The sequence below is a fragment of the Dermacentor albipictus genome, chromosome 3 (genome assembly GCF_038994185.2).
Source record: "Dermacentor albipictus isolate Rhodes 1998 colony chromosome 3, USDA_Dalb.pri_finalv2, whole genome shotgun sequence".
NCBI lineage: Eukaryota > Metazoa > Arthropoda > Arachnida > Ixodida > Ixodidae > Dermacentor > Dermacentor albipictus.
In genome coordinates this window covers 11,837,338-11,862,500 of record NC_091823.1, presented here as the reverse complement: position 1 = coordinate 11,862,500, position 25,163 = coordinate 11,837,338, and the positions used below count along the sequence as shown (strand labels likewise).

Here is a 25,163-nt window from a genome sequence, read left to right as displayed (position 1 = left end):
GGGTAAAAGTAAAAAGGAGACAAAAAGAAAAACCGAAAGGGTAGATTTCTCGCGCATTCAGAGCCCCGCCACGCAGCTTGTCTGGCCCCAAAGACCTCCGATCGTTCTCTGGAGTTTTCTATTGTGTGGTCGACGTCGTATGTCTCATCTGAAAAGATCCCTTTTGACGAGGACAACATGAGTTAACATGAGCCTGTACCATTTTGTGCCACACCTCTCGCCAGTCGCCGTACTGAGCCGATCGTGCTATGTTTCAGACTACGTCAGCCTGCGTGCATTTAATCGGACACATCCCTACTAGACAGGGCGTTGAGAAGGCAGAAAAGAAAGCTGAAGAACGAATGTGCTTTCAGTCTCATCTGAAGGGTTGCAGTAATCGTTCTTGCTTTGGTGAGCGTTTGTCAAATGGGGCGCGCGAGTTCAACTCTGTGGTTTGGGCGTGGCGTTCTTGATTTGCATGCAAAAGTAAACACTGAATAAAGCAACTCAGGACTGATGTAATGAAACAATTCGATTCCAATGCTATTCCTTCTCACTATTCATCTGGTCGGAGCTGCGCTCGGACCACGTTATCGATTGGCCAGCCATGTATGATGGATGATAAGAAAGGAATAGATTCAAGCGAAAATAACCTCTGCTATATACCAGTAGTTGCATAGAACTCCGCAAGGTGGAGGCAGTTTGATGAAAAGGAAAAAGTGGCATCTACCTGAGGCTTGAAGAACGCTGCCTGCTACCGAAATAAAGTGTACGCTGTTTACTTTTTTCTCTCCCCTTACGCTCTTTCTCTCTCGCTCCTCGCGCGCTAGGTCGCCGACCAGAATTACCTCTGGTTAACCTCCCTGCCTTCCTATATATCACCACTCTTTCTCATGCACCTGCATCGCAAAGAAAGTTTATAGCAATTGAATAAGATATTATCCTGGTTCTAAACTTCAACTATCTTGAGTTCCGCAGAAGTGATTTTCCTTATTTCGTGTTCCTGCACTTCGAGCTGTCGATTAATTCGAGCCTTGCACTACGATCAGCTAGCCTGCTCGTTAGCTCAGATGGCAGAGCAACCTGGGTTGTTCCTGGCTTGGACCAACGGACAATGACAGCTCTTTTGTCAGTTGCGAAGCTTCCTATTCGAGAAACCCGTATTCAAGCACTTCATTTTACTTCCAAACGGATGACAAGTTTTCCATCTCAAGAAAAAAAAACGAACTCTATAACTTAAATTTAACGGTAATGTATGTGAGACCTTGGTGAAGGCTGTCCTGATATGTTATCTAGTAGTAAATGCGGTCACGGATCGTGCACTGAAAACAAGCTGGTGGCCACCTCATGGTCTTAGCTAGTGGTTATTATTGTGTGTGCAATGTACCATAACATTCCAAACTCCCGCAAAAATATGAGAAGAAATAACGCGGTCGACGTTGCCACCGTGACCTGCGTGCAATGTATGCATACTGCAAGATATAGCTCACTTCATCTGCCTTTGCAGCAGCTTTACATTTCACCGCACCGGCATTTCATTCATTTCATTTTCATTTTTATTCCTTAAAGACCCCGTAACGGGGTATTACATAAGGGGTGGGTTGCACAGAAATAAGGAGAAACCATGTGTTAATCTATGGTGAAAGGTGATTGGTGACGCTTTCTATGAAGGTAGATGAACAAGGGATGGCAGCGGTGTCGCCCGGAAGTCCATTCCAGTTAGCAGCTGTACGAGGAAAAAGTGACGTAGAAAAGGTAACGGTGCGTGCACGTGGGCGCGCGAATTGAAGAGGGTGACCAGTGCGGTTAGATGTACGTGTTGGTGTTCATCTATCCTCACTGAACAAACGACCTCGCTAACGCCCTCAGTTGTGAGACGTACTTGAACAACGGATTAGCGGCACCTGTGCGTCGCGCACTATGTAGGCGCAGTGACCTCCCTGCGAGACACTCGCCTCGACGAGAGAATCTTCACAGTTTTGGATGTGCCCAACTGTTGTGTGAGTATAGCGTGTTCTTCGAGTGTCGTTATGCGTGCCAAAGCTTCACGTGAAGTAGCATAACAGCTAGGGAGGCGCCAGGTGCATTTCGGGTGCTTTTTTCGAGGGGCATTTCTCCGTCTCTCTCGACGTCTTGCGGAGGCATGCTGCACGGGGCCAAATAATAAAATATATTCGCATGTATTATTCGTCTGAAAAGTGAAGTTACAATCGAAAAGTCATACTGACGCGCAGAACGTTTGAGTAGAGCGCCACAAGTGCAGGCCATCTATTGTCCATCTTCTGAGTTGTAAGTATCCATCTAATCGTAAACAAATTATCGCTGTTTAACTCTTCCAGCCATACCCTCGGGTTCTCGAGTTCATTCCTGCAGCACGCGCCATATTATCTCGCCGATGAATGCAGCCCGCCTACCTGTGCAGTTTTAGCAACATCACTTTTTGTGCTGACCCTTCAAGCAGCCCTTTCCATAGGAAAGGATTGCTTAAGTCTTACTTTTCCGTTAACATTGCAATTGCCGCTAGAGTTTCATATAAACGGGACTATTTCTCACCTACAGTACATTGACCAGAATGACATTACTGTAGGGAGTGATATAATACAGAAAGGGACAATAGCTGTTGCATAATAACTACGCATTAGCCCGAACTGGATTGAGAAAGGGAAGCAGAGACAGAGAGGCTAACCAGGTTACATCTGGTTTCTGGCCCACACTGGGGAAGTGTGAAGTGGCAAGAAAAAAGTGATGTGTCTATACGAAACTGCGTTCTCTGTGCGCTCAGAGTCGTTCACTGGGTAGTCGTCAAATAAATATTGTAGCGCACAGTTGAAGGGATGTATTTCAAAGATTTAGCTTATTGCGGGCGAATTTGCGAAGGGCAAACAGCGAGGATAGAGGGCGGCTACATATATATACTCGTTGTTAGGTGATCATCTAATTTGTTCTATGTGCGCGTCGCGCCGTCACCGCGACGCGCACATAGAAGGCTGTGTTGTGCGCCTCCTGTGTCCGTGTCGGTGTGCCTGCGTTAGAATGAATCAGAAGCCAAGGTAGAGTCTGGACTACGTGCGACCGTCAGCACGTGGGTTCCCCGCTTCGCAAATGCGCTGTTTCACGCGTGCGCACTGAGCCATTCTATAGGGGCGTAGGAACCGGCGCACGTAATTTCGAAACGGCAGCCTTGTGTGAAATACAAGAAAAAGTCGCGACACTGTGCTTGGACCGATGCAAAGAGTTCCTGAGCATGCGCGCAAAACCTCATCGCTGCTGTGCGGTTCTCTGTTCTACGTGCTGTTGTCATATAGTCTTCTTGCACTCGTTGTCACACCACCATCGCAATGCCGTCGTGGTGGTTGCAGTGTCGTCACTCCAGCTTCGTCACCCGACTCTCGTCACGCCGTTGCCGTCAAGCCGTCTTTGTCATGCAGGCTTCATAATACAGTTTTCGTCACGCCGATGTCGCCATACACTTGTCATCCCATTGTGCCTCACGCAACATGGATCGTTACATATGTATCGTCGTCATACAGTCGCCGTCACGCATTCGTTGTCGTACCGTTGTGATGCCGTTGTCGTCGTTCCATCATCGTCATTTTATCTTCGTCGTACGACTTTCGCCATGCCATTGTAGTCAGCCCATCGTCGCCACACAGTCGTCGTCATACCGCCTCCAACTTTCCATCAACGTGAATCCTTCATCATTCCATCGTAATCAAGCTGTCGTCATCAAATCGTGATTACGCGTCTGTTGCCTTGTCATGTTCAGGATTGCTTGGTCGTCAGACAGTCGCTATTATGCGTCAAATAAAATACCGTCGTCATCATGCCGACGTGGTCATGCCATCGTGGTCATGCCGTCGTCGTCCTTCACGCTTCGTCATCCGACCCTGGTCAGGCTGCTGGCGTCATGTCATAATCGTGCCCAATGTTGAAATGCCGCTATGAATTCTGCATATGTTCTATTGTGCTCTTAGAACAACTTTGAAGGGTTCATAATGTCCTTACATAATTTTAAATCTTTCTTTAAAGAAGGCAGGCGTAGGAAGATGAGAAAGAGAAGGAATGAAAGGTAGAGAGCTCAAGCAGACGAACTTCTAGTTTGCTACCCTACACGGGAAAGGAGTTCGGGAAGAAAAGAAAGAAGTGAGAGCGAGGGAAGAGGGTACTCTCAGTGCGAAGACGTGTGGTTGTCCGTCACTCCAGGCCTTCTATAGGTCACTGAGGCCAGTCGGTTTCATGAATTATAGTAATGCCCTCGTCGCTTTGTAAACCTACGACACGTGGGGCCATGGTCCAAGAATCTTTGTTTCTGAAAATGGTCTGCTGTCCAATTGTTTTAGCACAATCTGAATAACGTCGCGTTCGATGTCATAAAGATTACAAAAACGCAACACACGCTCGATCGTCTCTTCACAATTGCATGGTCTGTCGGACATTCCATAAAGAATGAGTAGGATTTCATAAAAGCCATACCTAATCAGAGGCACCATAGTTCGTTGCATCACGGCTGGAGAAGTGCGATGGAATCTGCAACTTCGTTGTAGAATCTAGCAGGTGGAGACGACAGTTCGAGAAAATCGGAGTGTTCCACGAAGTTTCAGTCTTGGTTGGTTTGAGCAAGCAAACGAAAACCCCTTGCTACGTCTGTCATTGATAAGTGTATAGGAACTGTCAGGGTTGCTTTATGGGCTGACCGGACGGGATCATCAGCGAGGTCATTCCCGACGATGCCACAGTGCCCCAGAAATCATGCTAAGATGATGTGATGTCCGTTTATGAGGGCTTGGTGGAGAACCTCTCTAGTCTCAAACACCAGTTGTTCACGGATCTTGCGTCGTAAAGCTGACTGCTAACTCTGAAAGGCTGCCTTTGAGTCACAAAAATTGACTCACTTTCGTGGTTTTGCTTGTGCGATGTGATACAGCGGCACGTAGGGCGGCAAGTTCTCTTGTAGAGGTCGTTATGTGGGACGTCTTGAACTTCATTGTGACATGCAAGGCTGGGATGATAACAGCGCCTGTGTAAAAGGTGGCTAAGGTTGCTCTATCGGTGTCAATGTGCGTTCCTTGTTTATATGCCTCGTTAAGTAATGACGATATCAGCTGTCGTAGAGCCATTGTGGAAAGACTGGTCTTCTTCGTGATTCCCGGCGTTGTGAGGTGTACTTGTGGATGTCGTAGACACCACAGGGGTAACAGTGGTAGTGGTTACAGTGACCACCCTTGTAACAGTGGTCTTGCTGCTGGTGTAAAGCTTGACGAAAGGCAGCCTTGATGGGTTTGGAAAATTGGACTTCAGGTTTTTGTGCTGGCAAAACACCGAGATAGTGAATGAGTATGTAACATATGTGTCAAATGTGTGTTCTGAAGCTGGCAGCTATTATGTATGTTGGAATCATGTAGTATGTAACAAACGTGATTGTTGCATGAGCCGAGGCACATCTTGGTGGTAGTCAAAGATATGCCCGTAGAGTGTGGTGTAGCAAGCTTTAGGGGGTGCGAATATTTTTGTATTTGTTTGGCCAAGACCGGCAAGCTGCACCGTAAAAAGCCCAGAAACAGTGTTCTGTGCAGCTGCAGCATAGACCGTACCGACGTGCCCCAGGTTTCTCTGCACAAGAATTTCATTACTTATACAATCGAAGCGAGACTCTACTTCAGGAACACGCAGCGGGGGCTCCATGAAAGGTCCCTGTCAATAACCACACCTAAGAAGCGATGAAATTTCTGGTATGTGGTAACCTAGCCATCGAGAACAACAAAGTACGCCGCGATTAACGCGTATTTTTCGATAGACACGCTAAGGACCTGTTTGTGGAGATATGAACAAGTTGGGGTGGCTGCCAGCTGATTTCATGCGCGCACTTGAAGACGAGTCACCGCAAAAGACCAAAGACAAATATCGTCAGTGTACATTGATAGGTGAACTGTCCTGCGCAATATTTCAACAAGGTCAACCATGGATAGAGAGAAAGAGAGATAGCAAGGACAGGAAAGGCAGGGAGCTAGGTCAACCAGACGAATACCCGGTTTGCTACCCTACACTGGGGGAAGAAAGGAGAACAGAAAGAGGAAAAAGGAAGAGAGTAAGCACTGAGTGCGCGTGGGAGGATGCACAGGGACACTTAAACATTCTCTTAAGGTGGTGCGCTTCGAGTATTATACTAGTGCACGAGTCGCTTTTCGTGCCAGTGAAGGATATGGCCACGGTCTGAGTATCTTTGACTCGTAGAACAGTCTTGAGTCCAGTCGGTTTAAAGTTACCCGCAGAGAGAGGCATTGCACATCATAGCGAGGGCAGATATACAATAAGTGCTCGATGGTTTCCTCGTACTCACAGGAGTCGCACACCGGGCTCTCAGCCATTCCCATGTGATTGGAGTAGGCGTTCGTGAACGCCACTCCCAACCACAAGCGGCACAGCAAGGTTGTTTCGTCTCGGGAAAGGCTAGATGGTAGTTGTAGCCGTAGCGTGGGATCCAGTTTATGCAATCGGCAATTGAAGGCACTTGAACTGAAGAGATCTTGTGACTTTTTTGCGTGCAAGTAGACAAAGTTCCCTGGCAGCGTCCGACCTGGCCAAAGGTGTCGGACGCGTCTTGGTGCATTAGTGGGCAGACTGGGCAGCCTTGCCACAAGGTTGTTGCCGACGAAAGCACAGTGAGCTGGAATCCATTGAAAGATAATGTTGTGCCCTCTTTCCAGAGCTTGATGGTGCACTTCCCTGATGTCAGATATCATCTGCTCGTTACTTCTGTGATGTAATCCAGACTTGATACTGTGAACAGTTTCCTTGGAGTCACAAGATACGAGCCATTTCTCTGCCGGCTCTTCGGTGACGTACGTCATAGCGGCATGGAGAGCTGCAAGTTCTGCCAACGTAGATGTAGGCGTGTCTGACAATTTGTATGCAACTGCAACCTGCTTAGCTGAAATGACGAATGCAGCAGTTGAGCTGGTAGGTAAGGTCGAACCATCGGTATATATATGAATGCGTCGTGATACGTCCGGTGCAGTAATAGGAGCGTGAGTTTCTTTAGAGCCGGCGATGGATGATTGGCCTTCTTTGTAATTCCGGGAATAGCAAAATTCACTTGAGGCTGTCGCAGGCACCACACGTGCGATGAAGGCTTCGCCGCCAGTCGATAAGATGACGGTATGCACTCTTGATGAGCGCTAATCACTGTTGAAAAGCTCGCTTAAGGTCTCTCGGCTGATAGGGAGGCTAAATGATGGTCGGGGATCCTTTAGAGATGGCGAATGAGCACTCTGAGAGAGTCGACAGCTACGTGTGTCTGGATCAACCGTAGTTAGCTTAAAAATAATAGGGCTCGATACACTGAAGGTGATTTCTTAGATCAAATCCAAGGCCATTCATTCAGAGTGTAATCATAAACATGCTAAACGAAAGTTTAATGAAATGGCAGACATTTTGTTTGTGTTTTTGCCTTACCCCAACCGAGCGTTTAGCGATGACGTGAGAACACCACTGCGTGATTAAAAAAAAAGAAATATTGAAGCTGGTATTCCGGCATATTTCTTTAGCAATAGGGCAAAAGAAAAAAAGAAATAAAAGAGAGAGACAGACTTAAACTTCGTTTTTCAGTACTTTTGCCGTACGACTGGCATTCCATAAAATGGACCGAACAATAGCTTTCGGGAAGCAATTTCGTGGGAGGGGAATCCATTAAGAGTTTTCAATCATTCATCAAACACCATCATTTCTCTTTTACTCTATACCGAGTGCTGAAGTATCGCGCTTGGTCGTCGTTGGTGAGGTCTGCGAGATAAGGCTATACAATCAGTTCTGGCACATAAAAATACTTGGCTTTCACATGCCAATGAATCTACCTAAACTTAAACACACGATGTTGATAAGCTATTTCTGAACGCTTGACTAACGCTGTTTTCATTAGATATGTGATTGAGTGTTGGAGAATTTCGGGAATTGGGCGATATCCTAAAGTTTTCAGTTCCTGCTTTGTGTGTTTTAGAAGTTTGGATTTTGAACCACTTCTTCGTGGGGCAAATCCCTCTCGATGCAGTATTGGTCCTCATACGCCTGATGTAACTAAAATTAGGTACTGTTATTTACAGTCTAATGATTGGTTGATGGTACGAATGCCACTAAATTCGAGAATGTGTTTCTGATGTGAAATTACGACAGTTTCTTTGAATTCCAGCAACAAAGAACAGACAAGTGATAGCCGTTCCTTAAAGTAATTTCCGACTTACTTGTTGTCTATCTCACCATATACAGAGCAGAGAAGCCATACCATACAGAGGAGAGAAGCAAAATGCCTCCAGAATTGTCCGCCTCTGGTCTCCCTCTATGCCACCATGACTGAATTAAGCGTCGCGGAAAAATAAGAGCTGCTGATTGACTGATACAAGCACTAGCAAAGCCACCGACGTCTGCACGCTCGTCTTGCGAATTGCTACGCGCGCTAGGCAGAACCTTGGCCACGCCGGTGCCGCTCAAGTATGACGTCTACAATCGCTGGGGAATCAAGTCCACTTTCAAAGTTCCTTTGTATTTTATGCTCTTGCCTGGATGCATGCTGGCCATGGCACATATCCGACTCATGTTTGCTTATGCTCTCCTGAACTCGTGTTGTGTTTTGGACGATTGCAATTGTACCGCTGCCGGCTGCGCTCGTATAACACAATCGATGGAGCCTGCGCCCGCATAGCTTGCGAAAAACGAGATGGAGAAGCTGTGTGCATTTCCTACCTCGGCATGCCACATGTTGCCCGGCACAGATTAAACTTGAAGGAGTGTCCACACGGACTTGTGTAAACAAAAACTAAAGGAGGATACCATGTTTATCATCGTACGCTAATAAAATTGTATTCTTTATATTTACCAATATGTTCTCAAAACAGAAAACGAAGCCGTGTGCAACGTTAATAGTAAGATAACCGAGTATAGAACAAAATAATAATGTCCCCCGCAAACCGTTTATAAATATTTTTAAGGGGTTGGCGGATACGGGGCAAACTGTAGCCTCGTTAAAGGTGCTGCACAGTATAACCAGATGATGCAATGGGTGCGTGTTAGGCAAACATTTATGTGTGTGGAGTAAGTGTATGTGTGATGACAGGCCCAAGAGGTTAACACGACGACGACAGAATAATGGAGACGACTGTGACATGACGACGATGGTTTGACGAAACTTCTCCACTTGCTGCATGCCGCCAGAGGCTCGGTTGCTAGGCGTTGCTTTGTTGCGGTGCGGCACACTGTACAAGAGACACAGTTGCCTAGCTACTACGAAGACACCGGAAGAGGCAAGTATGCTTCGCATTAAAGACCTTCTATTTGACCCCACTTGGCATTTGATCGACACCTGACACGCCCGCGACGTGGGAGGCGTCGTACCGTCATCGCTGTCGTGTCATCGTTGTCGCTATGCATGACGTAATCATTATCATCTTGTTTTCGTCGTCAAGTTGTCATCGTTATCTTGTCGTCATTCCGTCGTTGTTGCAAACATCGTCCTTGTCGCGCCATCGTCGTAGTTACTATGCCGTCATTGCCGGCGTGTCGTTGTCGTCCAGCCGTCGCTGTGCCGCCACCAATGCCTTTGTCGCCGGGAAACCTACCGCTGTTCGAGTGGTACTTAAATCTATCCTTTTAGTTATCCTGTACATGTAAATGTCTTCGCTGATAACGAAGAACAGGCGGGGACATTAACTACATCTATAGTCAGCTACCTTGCATGTAGAGAGGCGCATAAGGAAGCGATTGGATAAAGAAGAGGCGGAAGTTCTAATAGATCCCATGCACTATAAAGAAATCTTAGCCTGTTGACCGAGGAAATTGAGTCTTCGTTGTGCCTTGCATACTTGGCACCCACCGTGATGGCGCAGCGGCTATGGAGTCGGGCTTCTAAGCACGAGGTCACAGGATCGAATTCCGACCGCGGAAGCCGCATTTCGATGATGAGGGAGAAATGCGATGACGTCTGTATGTCATGCATCGGGCGCACCTTAAAGAACCGCAAGTGGTCAAACGTTCCGGGATCTACCGCTATGGCGTGCCTCATAATCCGTTAGTGGTTCTGGCGCCTAAAACCCCAGAATATACCGGGTGTTTAAACGAACCCTTTCACAAATTTTTTAAGGTTGCCTGTCGAATATAGCACAATTTTAGTTCATGAGCTGGTCAACTCGACGAGGTGGATATTACTTTTAAGTAAATAATTTAAATTCATAATCAACTACTCAAGAAAAATTCACTAATTAAGGTTGTACATATGTTGCAATTTAGAAGTTCTAGCCGTGGAGTTTGGAAGGCGGATCCACTTGGAACGAATTCTTAGGATGACACCACTTTCGAGATATTAATTCCCGATCTTTGCGGCGAAATGCATTGGCGCTCCAGTTACTTTTTCAACAAAACGTTGTTTTATGCATTCAAGCACAAAAGTAACTGGAACGCCAATGTATTTCTCCGCAAAAGTTCGGGAATTAATTACTCGAAATTGGTGTCGTCCGGAGAATTCGTTCCAAGTGGTTCCGCCTTCCGAAATCCACGGCTAGAATTTGTCAATTCCAATATGGGCCATAGGCTAATTAACTCAAAAGTTAATTATTCAAATTTTGTTAGTCGATTATACATTTCAATTTTTTGTGCAAGTAGTGTCCGCCGCTTCGAATAGACCATCTCATGAACTAGAATCGTTCTATCGGCTAAAGGCAATCGTTAAAATTTTTTGAAATTGTTCGCTGAAACGCCCTGTATACATTGCATACTTAAAATGTAGCGGCCAGAGTTTATACGCGTGAAGGCAGGTGGCGAGCCGGGCCTGTGAAAAAGTCTCAGAAATGCCGTAAGAGGAGCCATCACTTCGACAATAGGGAAGTCGCTGCAAAAAAATAATAAAAAATAAAATTTAAGTTTATCTTATTCCTTCTTAATTTCGGCATACAAGTCTGTGCAAGTCGACAGAATCAGGCACCACAAGTTTGCAGAGATTTAAATTGGTGTTACATTTATATTGTAAATTGATATCTCGTTAATGGACTGTTTTACGTGTGCGATGGTTAATACTTCGTGTTGGTGCTTATTTGCGCGTGTAGGGTACTGACGGCCAACTGCAAGCTCAAAATCACGCTGTCCGTTCGGTCTGACACCAAGAAGCTCGAAGTGTTGTATGGTGTAGACGAAATCGGCCATGCTGACGCAATCATTGAGTAGTTATCGCTTATTTGAATTTGTGCGTAGCGCGTTTTAATGTTATCTTGCGTTCATGTTGTCACACTATCGTGGCGAAGTGTCTGAATAGCATGACGAATTTAAAAAAGGAAAACCCTGAAGTACAGCGACACTTCTCAGGAGTCTATGCCTTTGAAACAGAGCCGCGGACGTAGGAAGTATTCTATTTGCCCTTTAGGTTTTATTTGTTTTAAGGAAATGTCACGGAACGTTTATGTTATGCAAATGAGACATGTTTACTTCTTTTCCTTTTCTTTTTTCAAAACAGCCGGACTCGTAGCGAAACAGTCTTTCAGAGCTGTCCTGGAATTTCTTGCGCCATCGCGTACTCCCTGTCGCTCAGACTTTTCTGCATGGTTTGTTTCCCTGCGGTGAAATTGCTATATATTTCACAAATTTTTTGTGTGTTGTTCAGGCAAGCAGCCGGGACATTCTTGTCAGGAGAGTGCTCCTTTCTGTTTTGTGAGCAGGCTGAGAGCCTTCACCTCAACAGGACTGCACGCCCACGGCACCAGCAGCTTGCTACGTCGCTGCATGCCTATGGCCGAGTAAGAATTTCTGTCTTCCAGCATGTTCCGATCGACATGCTCTATAGCCAAGCCACCTACTTCTAGAGCAACAAACGCTGACATGAGCCTTCCCACCAGCAGCTTCGTCGTGCAAAACTCATATGATCCGACCTGTGCTGCATTCTAATCGGTGGGGAGCCGGAGAGGAAATGCGCAGAGGAAAGCTGCGGGATGATACGGTCGAGTGGGCAGCCATTCTTCGGTGGTTCCGCGAACTTTCCTGCCCACGGTGAAACGGCGCGAGATTCTCGGGATAGTCGAGCTTCGCGACGGCGAACTCTCGGGCGGGAAAGAAGAGAACGAAGGGTCATCCAGCTACACTCGCGGATGCGGTGCGTGTGGGAAGAATTCCGGCTCGTTTGCCTCGCCAACTGCAACTCTTCTTCGCGAGCACCCAGCGAATCGATAGCGCTTTCGCTTTCATGCTCGCGGAAGCGTTTTGAACGGTCCTGGCTTACTCATTTCTCGTTTTCTTCTTTTTTTTCAGTTGTTTGTGTGTGAGCACATTGCATACCACTAAACGTCAGAATTTGCGCTTTTTCTAACTCCATTCTTCTACTGCTAGCTCGTTTGACGACGGTCCTTTTCGAGCTAAAAACAGTAGCGGCGGAAGGCTGTCAAGTAGCGAGCTCTGGAAGCCATTCTCACTCGCGGCTAAAATACTTTTGCTGCGTTTCGCTGGGATATCATTCGCACTTACACTCTCTCTTTGGTTTCCTATTGCTCAACAAAGCAACCCCTCCAGCGCCCCTCACCATACCTATATTTTTCTTTGCCATCCAGCTTCTTTGTTTTCATTCCCGCGCTGATCTCACGTATAACGCTTTCGCCTCCAACTTAACTTTACGATCGTGCTGCCTTTCATCTCGGTGCCTCTTTCTATGGCGGCATTATTCACCTCTTTCTTCACGTTCGTGTTTGCCGGTGTTTCTCAAACTCGTGCGTCCGGTTGCCTTAGCGATGACATCCGCGCTCCCTGCGTTGCTTCAAGCACGATATTTACTGTACCGAAATAAACTCCCTCGTGCGGCCAGCCATTCTTCTGCTGGCGCACCGTGTACGAAGCGAACCACATGGCCGAGTGTGGCTGCAGAAAGGACCTTGGCGTGACCTCGGCTGTTCAGCTCGTATGTTCGTGGCCTTTCCAGTGAACGGAAGATTGCACTTTAACTAGTCGGAGAGACCCAACCAAGAGAAGTTTACAGGAAGATGAAGCCTTGAGGTGATCAACCATGGCCTAACAGAGAATTTCATTGGCGCCAACGTTTTCGCAAGGAAACTTGCCTTCGTCAAGGCAACAACTGCTTTCCTTGGCAGCGTCTATGCACGCGTAGCTTACCCTCTCCCGGGCCCTGAATGGGGAAGGATGAGAATGAGCCCGTGTGAATAGTCGTCAATTTGCAGCGGTTCTAGGCGGCAGCCACCTCTTATCGGGGATTAGCATCCTGGACCTTCGATAAGTAGCGGAATTGTTTAATCACGCCGCCGAGCTACTCGATTGGAAGATAACTTCAGCGCACCCTCTGGTTTGGGCCGGGAGCAGCTGGTAGCTTACTTAGAAGTTGGCTTAGGCAGATGCCACTTTAGCGGTCACAGATCAAGGAATGATGACAAGTTGTTACCATTCTTACTGCGAATTTGTTCCGTTGTAAAATATTAAAGCGAAGCTTTTTTTGCCTCTTCCTTCGACTTTCCCACTGCTGCTGCTGTTACTGCTGCTGTCTGGCACACCGGTTCGGGGAGTGGTTCAGAGCATGCGTATGCATGTCAGGAGTGAGGCAGGGAGTAAAGGGGTCACAATAAATTCGTTTCGACCTTTGCGCAGCATCGAATATGCACAATGCTCTCTGGAGCGCCCTGAGCGTCGCCGCGTCAGCCTCTTGCCAACTGTAATTATCCCTCGCCTGCGCAAAAGTATTGCCGAAATTGCAGCGCTTACCTTTCTACTAACGTGCAAGTCCAGAGGAAAGCTAGATAGGCTGGCAGAGAGGATTGGGAAGAGGAAGCACACAATGGATAGAACCAATGTAGTCGCGAAACGAGTATCAGCCTTGCCACTCTTCGCTCGCAGTTCCCATACAAGAAGGGGTGTGGGGATTGGGAAAATGTGCCGTGAGAAGGCAAGGAAACGCTGCTGTATGCTATAGACACTATAGCGGTTGCGGGCAAACGGTATAAATTTAAGTTCAAGGTACGGTACGGTACGGTACGTTGCTGCTATTTCTGAAAAAATATACACTTTGCAAATTTGTCAAGCCGACAACTTACGCAGGGAGTGCAGAAACAGAGCTGCATTAAAGCGCACCGTTGAGTCTAGGCTACACTACGTAAAGGGTCATACGCCAAATCAACATTCTTGTGCTCGTCGTGGTAGCTTTGCGGATATGGCTTTGCTCGAGGTCGTGGGTTTAACCCCCACCGCTGCAGCCGCATTTTGACACGGGCGAAATAAAAAGCGCTCGTACACTTAGATTTAGAGACAAGTTAAAGAACATCCGAGTGTCAAAATTGATCTGAAGTCTGCCACTACAGCGTGCCTGATAATCCGATTGTGGTTTTGACACGTACAGTCCCGCAATTCAATTAAAGTTTAATACTTCTGCCCGGTTGCGATGTGCCTTATGAGGCAATGACAATGTTTAACCCTCTCAGAGGTTATGAACCATGACGCATGACGACGCCTCAAGCAAACACCTCTCCCTGTGTGTTCTGCTTACTACGGAGACAAACGGCAGTGGTATACACAAGGTAAGGTTTAACATCAACTCACCACTCACGCGTTTGACTAAAAGTTGAAGAAATTAAATATGCGCCATCAACATCACCACTAATTATCGTCAGTCAACGCGAACAGCACTGAAATTTTAGCCTACATTTATTCCCACAGTGCGTCGAATTCGCATATTTTAATTTTCAAGTTACACTGCCATTCTTATTAATGGCTGGGCGTCGCATAAGCGCATGTGGCATGTACTTCTCTCGTCGTCGATGACTCTGGCACTCGCAGAGCGCCGAAGACGCATTGCAAAGCGGCAAACCTTATATGGTACGTGTGAATCAGTGACACTCGCCCGCCATTGAAGACAAAAAAAGAAGAAAACTCCATATGGGCCACTGTCGTCCCGTTTGCTCGGAAGTTTAAGCAATGGTTAAACGGAGCAAAGTACACTATCCTCCGTAGTGCCTAGGCAAAGGCACATTTAGAATCAAGGTTCCTCAGCAAAAACTCCCCAGATTTCTGTGACCATATACGGAACTCACCGCAAAGAACCGCTTCTAGCTGGACCTGGGAGCTTAGGCACGGCTATGTCAGCTGATTTACACCCGAGTACACGGGAATTGCGTCGTGAGCGCCAGTTTCTCTCCTGGTGCTTGGTAGGCCGTGCTTCAGTTAAAAAAACAACAACAGCAAAAAAACAAGCCAGCTGTTATTGCAACGGCTTTCTTAATGTGCGATAGTAGAGAGCCATTCCGCTTGTCGTCTGCAATGGGCTTGACGACTGCGCGATTTTTTCGGCAGACGTAAGAGCAAACTAGTCCAAGTTGTGTCTGCGGCTACAGTCTGCTCTGCTTTAATAGGTGTCATTTTGAGCCTCTTTCCTTTTGTAATGGCAGCTACTTTTTGCGCGTAAGTATTGTTAGGCGTCTTTGCCGATGTTTCTTCTTTTCTTTAAATCATGAATCGACAGCCTGCAACATAATATGACGGCCTGAGTATGATTCTGAGGCTTCCTCATTGATGGTGGCGATAAAGCGTGTGAGAAAAAACGAAAGTAAAGAGCTCTATTTTGACACACAGACCGGTGCCTTACGAGTCCCAGGTGACCTTGACCTGTGGTATCATCGCCTTCTGGTATGTGATCGAGAGCGATGTGGTGATAGGGAGTGAGGTAGATCCAGAAGATAGTGGGGCAGAAGGGATGGAGTTCGAGAGACGTTAATGGGTGGTTGGAAATGGTGGCATGCGAGAAAGTGAGATTCTTCAGAGTTTCATCTACAGTAGAGGTCGGCACTGCTCGGGCACCGAGGCCCTGTGGTCGTCAGAAGTGAATCGTGAAGGAAAATAAGAATTGTTTTGAGGCAACCCGCAATTGCACGCTTTCTTACCGAAGAGTTTCGCTTGGGGTATGCGGAAAGTTTAGCCAAGCAACGAAGCCTGCCAAATCTGGATTTTCTGTTGCAAAGCGTGGCTCCAGGCTATCGCTGAAGCCACAGAGTTCCATTGCCATCCTACAAAGTACATCCTAATAAGGACAGGTAGCTAGGCTGTCTGCAAAGCTTTCTGGGATAGCAGGTGGGATAGCCCGTCTACGTCCTCATAAACTCTTATGCAACCTGTCGAATCTTGTGTTTGCCTCAAGTCTCGATTGCTTTTTCGCACTTATTCAGCGTCCACCCTTGCAAGTTAAAATGGTCGTCACTTCCGATTTCTTTCTTTCTTTCTTTCTTTCTTTCTTTCTTTCTTTCTTTCTTTCTTTCCTTCTTTCTTTCTTTCTTTCTTTCTTTCTTTCTTTCTTTCTTTCTTTCTTATGCGAGATGCGCTGAAGAGTCAACACCATCCTTTACGGTTTGCCAAATAGCAATATTTGCAGCTCATACTTCCAAACGGGCCAATATTATCAGTTCTCTTTTTGAAGTATTAGCTTTAACTTTTGTTCTTTGAGTCTTAGCGGAACAGCAGGGCGTGCCACCATCGCCACATATTTATTGTGCATAGGTGAACTCAGTCGTTCCCGAGTCAAGCTTTATTTTCGGAGTCTGGTCACGTCTTTCGCCGAAACAGTTTCGTGCGAAACAGTTCAAGTGGGGAGTCACTTTATAGGATAAAGGTGCAGCGTTCCCTCTAGCATTATTGTTTTTGTTTTCGTCCTATGTAGTGGACTTATGGTAGTGTTCGAGGCATAGATGACACTACGCTAAACTTGAGTGCATACTGAAACAAGAGGAAAGACCTTGCCCTCTCACTTAAAGACACATCAATCCAGAATGGTCAGCACTTGATTCGTACTGATTCGAATGACCAGTACTTGGTCAGTGTTTTATATATATATATATATATATATATATATATATATATATATATATATATATATATATATATATATATATATATATATATAATCGCCTTCTAGGACCCCCCGGGCTATATATAGCAGATTGCTTTCAGTATTTTGCCAAATTAACTCAGAGAAGCGCTTACTAAAAATATTCATCCTACATATAAGGTCATGTGCATGGGAAACTGTATGGAAGTGGTTCATTCATACTCTGGTCATCCCATTTCCAGAGATTTGAAACTACACCAATCTTAATCACTGAGTTATAGCCGACGGCGGACAGCAAAATTGAAGTGTGTTTCAATTCCCTCGAGATTGCGTGAAAATCCAGGATACAGCAACAACATGGCAATGTATTAAGACGTAGTTCAGTCTTCTCCTCCGTGTTTAAGCAATGAAACGCTGTTATCATTATAACAAACACGATGGGGTGGTAACTTCTCCCACACACATGGAAATGCAGCTTTTGCCATCTAACCGTGGCATATAAATTAAAAAAGAAAGGTACTTGTCACTTTTGTGACATAGTAGCAGACAACAAAAATCAGGTTGAAAAGCAGTTATGTCCCGTAGCTGTATTAGGGTCTCAGGAGCATATTTATATGGCAATGAAGAAAGTGTAGTGTCCTATCTGTTTTCAATAATGAAATGAATAGTACAAAAGATGTATGTCACCAATTGCGTAGTCGGGGTGTCGAACCAGAGATATTGCTATTTTCGGTTAAAAAATTATAAGCAAAATTTCTCTCTTAAGAACTATTTTTATAACGACGTCATGCAAAACATCAGAATATTTATCTGTACAACAGCACACTTCTTTTGTGAATGAGTATATCCATAAGCGGGCATATTTATGGGTTCAGTTTCAACCAGACATAAAACAAAATCGGTTTCGACGGAAATCCAGTTAAAATCAAGATAAACAGAATCAAGATCAAAACAAACAAAAAAGACACGAAAAAGAAAACACCATGTTCGCAGCAAAGCTGTTCCGTATACACTACAGCTGTGTAAACAACGACTGACGTTCGTGCAACTGCTATACATTCTCGGCTTTTCTATACGACCGCAGAGCGCTACGCAAATTCCAAAGGGCTGACTGCGTGTACGCTGCGGGCTTATTTTCTGCGATACTGCGGTATTATTGGATTAAAGGCGTAACAAAGGCAGATGCGTTCTTTTTTTTATTGTGGCATTGAGGAGAAGAAAAGAAACGGGTGCATATCCAAGGGAAGTCCACGTGCGAGAGCAAAAGATGGAGAGAAAGAGAGAAAAGGCACGTGCGCAGAAACTGCGGACACGTAGCGACTTAATGTGGGGGTATATGCAAAATACTGTTCTTAGTTTGCTTTATGAATGACGAACCGGCACGCTGCTTTAGCGTCACTTTCGTCGTCTGGCATGCAGGTCACATTGCGTCGCTTTTCTCCTGTTTGTAGTTATGCGCATGCACAAAGTTCTATTCAAATTATTGTTTTTATATCCTTTACTCGGCGTTTTTCCCCATAACACTGTTCGTGAAAACAAAAACCCTGCTCATTTCGCTGTTGTATATTTTTATATTTGGGGAAGAAAATACGAGGCGCGCAACTTGAGAGCCTAACGAAGTCACATGTTTCCGAATGCACATCATGTTGGAAGGGCACGCACGCACGCACGCACGCACGCACGCACGCACGCACGCACGCACGCACGCACGCGCGCACACATGCACACATGCACACGCACACGCACACGCGCACGCACGCACGCGCACAGGCACGCACGCACGCACGCAGGCACGCACGCACACGCACACACGCACAAGTACACACGCACACGCACACGCGCGCACACACACGCACACGCACACCTGCGCACACACACGCAGACACACGCACACACACGCACACGCGCGCGCACACATGCACACACACGCACACGCGCGCACACACGCACGCACGCACACATGCACACACACACGCGCACGCACACACACACCCGCACGCGCGCGCACACAGCATACACGCACACACACACACGCGCGCGCTATACAGCAATGATTAGTGATGATTATACAATGATTAGACAAGCCGAGACCAATGTTAGTATAGACATGAGCGCGAGCTTTTAGAAACCGCCAGAGAAGTTGAAGGTGTGCCTAACTACAGAGCTCACTGTTTGAAAACCGACCGACCGACCGACCGATCGACCGACCGGCATTATATATTGTGTATATTGCCTATCGATGGCTGTGGCGAAGAGCACAGCGCCTTAAATTAAAAAAAAATACTTAATAAGATTTAGGCACCTCCGGTGCTTCTATCAGTTACGCCTGTCTTCTATTTTTGTATGAGATGGAATGAAAATGTTAAGTTTGTTTGGTTTTGACAAAGAAAGAAAGAAACTACCCCTGCGTTTGTGACAGCAAGCCGCAGACAAAATTTATGGAGCGCGCATTTGTAGGCTAAGTGCCGGTTCAATAAAATACATTGAGTTTCTTTCTAAGCAATGCAGTCTTGTTCAGGACAATAATTCTATTTTTTATTACGCCGAGCTTTATCTGTACGATGCGGCAAATTGTACTTCAGCGAGCCGCCTATATTCCTGCAACGCCTTGAAATTACAATGAGTACAGGAAAAGCAAAGAAAAGTTTCTTGATGTAAAGGTATAAAATTCAAAGTCATTACACTCTCTAGCGGTAGATGACCAGCGATGCCTTACATAACTATAAACAAACTAAAATAAAAAACAAAACAATATAACACAAATATGCACATAGGTATGTTTATTTGTATTTGCGTTTATCTCGTGACAACAGTAATTAGGGCTTTATGGTCGCTATAATGGACGGCCATGGGCTCTGTGACGACACTGGAGATGTTTTTAGCGAACGTAGGTCTATGCAGGGCCCATGGCGCGCCGTGGAGGCATCAGACTTGGTCAGTGTCTCAGACAGAAATATAGTTCGGGGGGGGGGGGGGGGGGAGGAGGCTCACGTTACAGCTCGGCCTCCTTCTTATAGAATTTGTCGAGGGAGGAAATACATAAATAATAACTGCACTGACATTACCAAATATGCTGCAAACGAATTTTGAACGCTAAGCACTGTCAAGACAAGTAAAGTATACATTTTTTCTTAAAATAATACACTCGTACGCCCCCAAAATTGGGCCCGAAATAACTCATCTCAATGCTTCAATTTTTTTGTCTATTTAATAAGTAGAGAAAATGTCACACGAACTATAGAACTATAAGAGTTCGAAACCAGCAGAGCAATGCATGCCGCTGATATGAAAAACGTAAAGGCCACGAAATGAACAAGTTCAGCGCAAATATGTTTATGAAACTGCGTCAGTCAAGAATCTTCTTTACATTTCTGTACAAATGCAACGGCCAGGGAAACATCTCAATGACGCTGTTATTTATTCCAATGTATTGCGCAGGAGCAGTTGCCGTTGGTCGTGCATTGCAATTTCACTGAAATAATAGTCGCAACAGAGAGCACATATAAAAGGCAGGAGTTCTGCAAAATATACGAGGGTGAGTAAATTATTGTGAGCCAATGCGAATATATGACCAACGGGTTACTTTATTTAAAAGTAGTCTGCATGAGCATTTAGAGATTTGTCCTACTGACTAACGAGTCAGTGATTCCCGTATCGTAAAACTTCTTGGGTTGCTGCTTCAAAAAGCCCGTAACTGACTCTTTCACGTCATTGTCCGACACGAATCTGTTTCCCTTGAGCTGGTTTTTTTAATTGCCCTAAAATGTGGAAGACGCAAGGCGACAGGTCTGTTCTGTATGGCGGATGTCGAAGCGTCTCCCACTTTAAGTTGGCCAGTTTTGTGTTAACCACATCAGCGATGTGGGGTAGGGCATTGTCGTATAGCAAGATGACCCCATTCGTCAATTTTCCCCGTCTTTTCTTTTTCATTGCGACACTCGGCTGATCCGGCGTTTCACAATATCGGGAACAATTGATAGTCTCTTCAGGTTTAGGAAATTCGATCAGTAATGGCTCCTGACGATCTAAAAAATAAGAAACAGTCAACAACACCTTTCCGGTGGAAATGACGGCCTTTGCTTTCTTTGGGGAGGCGGTGAATTCGAATGTTTCCAGTGTAATCTTTGCCGTCGTGTTTTAGGCTCATCGTAGTAGCACCATGTTTCATCCACGATCCCAATTGGAGACAAGAAGTCGTCACCTTCATAGAGATACCGGATCAGATGAGTCAAGGCAGCGCCGAACTTCTCCATCTTCTGGCGGTGGTCACGATCTTGGGCGTCCATTGCTCACACATGAGCCGATAACAGAGATGTTCATGAATTATGGCGTGAACCAAAACGTTACTGATGTTCAAACACTCTGACTTTTCATCGATGTTTAACTTCTGTTCTTGCCTAATCAGCTTTCAACCTTTGCACTTTCGTTGGGCGTGATTGCAAGGTGGCTTTGGTCCGGTCTTGGATTGTCTTTGCAACTTTCACGTCCTTCTTTGAACTGTTTCCTCCAACGCTTCACCGTGGCCAATCGAATGAAATGTTCAACGTACACGGCAACCACACGGCGATAATTTTTTTTAAATACCTTCAGCTGTAAAAAACTTCACGCCACCACGCTGTTCAATTTTTGGAGCGTCTATCATGTCACACAACCATGTTTGACCCAGTGTATGAGAGCATTAAACGAATATTTACCCACACACCTGCGTGTCACTTTTGTAAATGAGAGATGCCTGTCTGCTACGCGCATGCCTCGTTGATAATGAACAGAACCAATATTGCGCAGAGTTGGTTGGCTCACTTTCATTTGACTCGCCCTCGTACATTAGAAATGCGAAGATTCAATGGAATACACAAATGCGAAGATGCAGCTTGATATAGGGCAAAAAGTGCCACTGAAAAAGCAAAGTTCACTGCACGTACACACAAAACCTCGTAGTAAGATATGTAAATATACGTATAAGTCTCTAATAAATCTACGTATCTAAGAAAAAGTCACCGTAAATAATTCGTCAAAGAAGGGAAATAAACACGTTGCGCAATCACAGATCACAGAATCCTAAGGGCCGCCACCCCTTCCTCCCCTACCCCCGATGTATCGCGTGCGATGGAAGGGGGCACACTTCCTCCCCACTTTTCTCCCTTGCGCACACATGACTGAGCCACCATCGTCAGTTCACCCATGCCACCCCCCCCCCCCACCCCCTTACACTTTCATTTCTCACGTAGAGCATGCGGCGCGTGGTCACAACGTTATGGCCCTTGGACTTTATACGGAACATAAGGGTGACGGCGACGGCAGGGATGCGCCTGGAGTGTCCATATAATTGCCATCGAAATAATATAATACGAGTATCCGACAACTGAAGCGTCCCATGGCCCATTTTCCGCAAAAGAAGTAACAAGCTCGAACTTTCCCCATGCGACAATTCGATACGCCACAAAAATGTCCTTTTTTTTCATTGTGGGGAGGGGGCACTGAAAGGAAGAAACGCAAAGGAAAGCATGTTGGCCACAATCGAGTGCCTGCTTCGGACACCTAATGTAGCTACCGAAGGAATATCGAAGAAATGCGCGACGCTCGGTCCACCGAGAGCCATACGCATACTGCTCGGTATCCTACACCGGCGAGACAAGACTTTCCGGAGAAGTTGCGCTCAAGCGAACACGTCGCAATCCTGTGAGTCCCCATAGTGAAGGCGGCGAACAACCATTGTTTATTTTTCTCGTCTGCTCGCCAGAAAGCGTCCAAAACTCTGCCAGGCAAAAATACACTCAGCAAGAGAAAAAAACTAAAGCGCATTGAACGCGCCGCGCAGTGGTCGGGGCAACACGAGAAAAAGTTTGGAGGACGCTTAAGCTTGGCCTTTAAACTGGAACGCGATAGCTTTGAAAGAGTCATACTGCTTTCATGCTTCCCGGCAACTGCAGATTAGGTAACCGTAACATTTACCGGGAAACGCTGGTTGCGAACGCTATGCACGAAGGCGAGCTTTCTGGTGGAAATTCGGCCTCTTGCATTGCTTCGCGCTTTTAATATTTCAGTGTGAGAAGAGCTAACATAAAGGACATGCGCTGTCGGTGTCTTTTTTCATTACATTTGTTTGTAGGCTGCCGTTCTCAAAATTCTGAAAAGTAACTTTGAAAAGAATGAAAGACAAGCTATGAGCAACTTTGATGGTAGAGACGTGGTTGGGTATCCGCAGTTCGGAATTTGTTTTGAAATTCTTTTTCCCAAGGTGGCGACCAACGCCGGACGCTATATTTTCTGCGACACGGTTTCCTTAACGCTTTCGCGTTAAAACGCACGCGCGTTAAAACGCATGCGCTTTTACATGGTATGGCAGCCCGCGGGTAGCGAGAACAAGAAAATTGAAGAGGCTCAATGTGTCCTCGCGAATAAAAGTCAAAGTAGAAAAAAATAAATGAGAACATCATTACCTTTGCTGGCTTTAGTGTCTTTACATGGATGCTTTGGTGAAGGTGAAAAAAATGTAGAAATTCTTTTCTGTGACATGACGGCGTAAATGAACCACCACAACGCTTCGTATCATCGGACCTCGTTGCGTGCTTTGTCAACTTGTGTGATAGTGTGTTGATTTGGCTTCTCTCGTTGCATGTTCCGATGTAGGACTTAAGAAAAGTCAATGCACCTTGCCGTGAAATGTCTATAACAACATTAAACGCACAAAGTTCCGGAATTGAACATCTAAAGCACGACTTTAGAAATGCCAGTGCATCTTTCTCATGAAGAGTTTATGAGAACTTTATACCCATAAAGTTTCGGAATTGAAATCCATGCGCTTTGTAGATTCCGCGGCCTCCGCGAGATGCCGCGACGAGCCCACTCGCCATCAAAATGCCCTTGAAACTTTGTGCTTGGGTGGGGCTCCTTAAGTTATGTGACTACACGTGCATGGGCATGGCCGCTAAATCCAGCCCGAGTTCGCAATGTTCGCGCTGAAATGTCTTTTTGGGCGTGAAAAAGACATTTTAGACAAAATCCAGAATGGTTACCGGCGCCGGGGGTTGGTTTGGTCGGCGGTGCATGGTCAGCAGGAAGAAATTTTGGGGGAGGGGGGGGGGGGGGGCTTAAGCCTGATAGACCTCCCTCCTGGCTAAGCCCCTGGTCTTGGTGTAACATTGAAAGCCGAACCTTTCCAAGAGTAGAAGGCGACAGCGCGGGAACCGACGGAGACAAAGGAGGCACACACAACACACAGACATCGTGCTGTGTCTGTGTACCTTGCGTACCTCTTTGTCTGCGTCGGTTCCCGCGCTGCGACCTTCCACCATGTTCAACCAACAAGCCCAACTAGTTACTCTGCTCAATTCCAAGAGAAATGCCAAGAACCACTTTCTGTCGGGAGGAGACACAGCGACATGAAACTCACCCACGATGACGATTGGATTAGGATCCACCCCAATGTGTCGATTATAAATACTTGAAGGTCCCTCTTTGACGTTACGGGATGAAGGTATACGGTGGCGACCACGATTCCGTCTCCAGCCTGTACGGAGCACGCGTCGGCACATTCCACGGCAAGGCTCTCGCCCGTCGTCGGTGAGGCATAGGGCGCAACGACCGCACTGTCGTGGTTTGTGCAGACCGGAACGCAATAAACCATCGTCCATCATCGGCTTTCACGCATCTGGCGTCAAACGCAGCTGGGGCACATACGCTGATACGATTTTGCCTTATGCGTAAGCTATTTTACCTCTATAGACTCCGCCATCGTTTTTTCCTACGCACGTCACGAAACGCTGGCCTAAGACAGCTCTGCTGTTAATAGTAGCGTAGAGGCTCTTGTACTTTTGTTGTATATTGCGCAATTGGACTAAACGTGAAGAATAGACCGGCTTGCTTGCGAAGCTTAAAGGGCGGTGCTTACTTGTCGAATGTTCTTTCATTTTGCGGACAGATTTCTTTCGTTATCTTATTTCTGGGCCCCATAACACGTGATAGACAGTTTCCTGCACTTTTCGCAGCATCAGATGAGTGCCTCCTGTCTTTCTGGCTGCCGACGCACGGAGCCTGCAGCGTGCAGTGAGAGCCTGCCAGAGATCGTGGAAATGATATCCTTCGGTAAAATGATGGATGCTCGACAACGGCCGTTGATGGTGAAGCGCAGTGAAAAACGAGGCGCATTTGTGCGAAGAGCCCGGCTTCTAACAGAAAATGTGTGTTTTAAGTGCGATGTGAAGGTAAGAGATGCAGCTGTATGCGATAGAAAGTCGGAGAGATTTCGTTGTTCTTGTTGTTGCCACTACGTGTTGCTTCTGCTTCGCTGTCTTAAATTACACCAGTGTGAGGGGATGTTTGCGCCTGTAAGTGGGCGTGCCAGCTGCAG

At 46.3% G+C, this 25,163-nt stretch overlaps 1 protein-coding gene and 1 long non-coding RNA gene across 2 annotated transcripts in view; one reads left to right on the top strand and one right to left on the bottom strand.

Moving 5' to 3' along the window:
* LOC139057228 (corticotropin-releasing factor receptor 2-like) overlaps positions 1–25,163 on the bottom strand; it is a 290,004-nt gene that overhangs the window by 150,685 nt on the left and 114,156 nt on the right. The window lies entirely within an intron of this gene.
* LOC139057230 (uncharacterized) overlaps positions 1–25,163 on the top strand; it is a 348,067-nt gene that overhangs the window by 212,174 nt on the left and 110,730 nt on the right. Inside the window, exon 2 of the long non-coding RNA XR_011512646.1 lies at positions 24,802–25,017. This is a non-coding gene — a long non-coding RNA (uncharacterized lncRNA). The remainder of the gene's footprint in view (positions 1–24,801; positions 25,018–25,163) is intronic.